The sequence below is a fragment of the Siphateles boraxobius genome, unplaced genomic scaffold, assembly GCF_051911475.1.
Source record: "Siphateles boraxobius isolate OS27281-9 unplaced genomic scaffold, OSU_SipBor_1 12, whole genome shotgun sequence".
NCBI classification, from domain to species: Eukaryota; Metazoa; Chordata; class Actinopteri; order Cypriniformes; family Leuciscidae; genus Siphateles; species Siphateles boraxobius.
This window is the reverse complement of record NW_027508722.1, coordinates 4,404,650-4,407,178: the sequence shown is the minus strand read 5'-3', so window position 1 is coordinate 4,407,178 and position 2,529 is coordinate 4,404,650. Positions and strand designations below refer to the sequence as shown.

At 48.0% G+C, this 2,529-nt stretch overlaps 1 non-coding gene across 1 annotated transcript; it reads right to left on the bottom strand.

Moving 5' to 3' along the window:
- Positions 1-2,055: 2,055 nt before the first annotated feature.
- On the bottom strand, positions 2,056-2,144 carry trnal-uag (transfer RNA leucine (anticodon UAG)). Its single transcript is given in 2 exon segments — positions 2,056-2,099; positions 2,107-2,144. It is a non-coding gene; the product is annotated as a tRNA-Leu (tRNA).
- Positions 2,145-2,529: the final 385 nt, after the last annotated feature.

Below are 2,529 nucleotides of genomic sequence, written 5' to 3'. Positions count from 1 at the left end.
CGCCGTCCCGTTCCATAGAACGGCGCTCTAACGCTCTCTGGCCCTCTGGCCTTCCAGTGCGCTCCCGAGTATCTTTTGGTTCAGAGTTATATACATACATCTTCTTCCAAAGAAGGTAACACACCCTATAGATAGTTTTGGGTAAAGGTCTTTTACCATGTGACTTCTCAGAATAGAATTTTCTGCAGCAAACAACATTCCATTCAAAGTCTTTCACATACACAGAGGAAATCCAAAGTCACAGACAGAAGAAATAATTGTGTCCAAATATAAAGCAAAATTACTTGCTTTCTAAATAATAAAATCTTCTACAATAGTTACCATCATGACAGGAACTTTAATTCAAATGTCTATCAAAGAAACTGTCTGAATATCCCCATTCAATCGATGGCAGGTGGGATTGTGTCCAATTGCAGCTTATTGCATGAAGGCCGGGGTTAGTACTTTTCAAATATAGTGGGTTATTGGACAAATAGTGGCTTCTTGGACAGTGGAATTACGGGATGGCACTGGGTGCTATGGGGGGATGGTCCCGGGACTTTTGGTAAATATAGTGGGTTATTGGACAAATAGTGGGTTCGTGGGATGGGGGCGTGGCCCTGGAGTGGGGGGAGGGGGGGGGGGATGGGTGGTCCCGGGACTTTTGGTAAATATAGTGGGTTATTGGACAAATAGTGGGTTCGTGGGATGGGGGGTTCGTGGGATTGCATGAAGGCCGGGGTTAGTACTTTTCAAATATAGTGGGTTATTGGACAAATAGTGGCTTCTTGGACAGTGGAATTACGGGATGGCACTGGGTGCTATGGGGGGATGGTCCCGGGACTTTTGGTAAATATAGTGGGTTATTGGACAAATAGTGGGTTCGTGGGATGGGGGCGTGGCCCTGGAGTGGGGGGAGGGGGGGGGATGGGTGGTCCCGGGACTTTTGGTAAATATAGTGGGTTATTGGACAAATAGTGGGTTCGTGGGACGGGGGGGGGGGGCGGGGGGGGGTCTGGTCACTCTAGTGGCCAATCGGACAAATAGTGGGTTAGTGGGACGGGGCACGTGTGGCGCCCCACCAAGGACGAAGGCAGAACTGCTTAGGGTGGCCTCGGGCTTCGGGGCACTCCCGTCGGGCCCCTGAGGGGTTCGGGGCACCCCGACCCCGCCCGCGTGGGTCGGGCGCCCGGGGAGGGTCGGCCCGCGGCGTCGGCCGACCCCCCAAAAATTTCGGGGGGTCGGCGCGCTCGTCCGCCAACCCACGTCCGAGCCCCATCGGCCCAAGGACTGAATGGACGCTTTTTATTTTTATGGACTAGCTAGAGGTAGCTGTCAGTTCACCAAAAACTCTCAGTCCTGCCGATCGACTGTCCTGCACAGAGCAGGATTGGGCACCCCTGTGTGCTATACATTATTATTATATTTAAATTAATTTTGTTTTTTGAAATTCATTTTTGTTTTTTTACACTCTTGGAGGCCCCCCTCCCTGCAAGTTATTGTTGTCTCTGATTCAAGAGGGTGCATATTTTCAGCTGCTTTTGCACCTTTTCAGAGGACACTTTAGGTGTCTGGCCCTCATTAATGAGAATGCCTTCCGTGGGCCATTTTCGCCAATTTTTTCTTTTAGTGTCTCACTTCTCCATAGTTAAATCAGTTGAAATTCTTCATGCTTTGAAGGAGTTCCTCGACAGGTGGAAAGGCCTACTAAGTAGAGGGGGGATGCAGTTACACTCTTGGAGGCCCCCCTCCCTGCAGATTGCAATTCCATCTCTAATCAAACACAACTGAATTACCTAATCAAAGCATTTGGGCCATACTCCAAAATGGCAGCCAGATGTGTCACAGTTAAACTCAAAATCAAGAGGTAGCAGTCAGTTCACCAAAAACTCTCAGTCCTGCCGATCGACTGTCCTGCTATACATTATTATTATATTATTAAAATTCATTTTGGAAGTGTCATTATAATAATTGCAAGTAATTGTTGTCTCTGATTCAAGAGGGTGCATATTTTCAGCTGCTTTTGCACCTTTTCAGAGCACACTTTAGGTGTCTGGCCCTCATTAAAACCTCTGCTGGCAGCGGTGGGATTCGAACCCACGCCCCCGAAGAGACTGGAGCCTGGGGCCTAAATCCAGCGCCTTAGACCCCTCGGCAACGCTACCCCGGCTTGGCTACTCCAAAATGGCAGCCAGATGTGTCTCAGTTAAACTCAAAATCAAGAGGTAGTGTTGGAGAATTCTGTTACCCCTCCTCTATCTGATGCTCAAGTCTGAATGCTGTAATGCTGAGCAAAAGTAGGCCATAGGGCAATGTAGAGTTGGAAAAGTACCTAAAAACCCATGTAATGCATAGATGACGTTGGTGCAAGGTACAGGAAAGTACTAAAAAACATATATGATGTAATTTTTTTAAAAACTATACATGTGATACTCCGCCACCAATAGAAATAAGGCCTCGGAGCATGTGATCTTAATGGTGGCGTGATACCAAGGAGGAGCAATGTGTAAGAGATAACGGTACAAACACTAATTGGACACTGGCGATAAG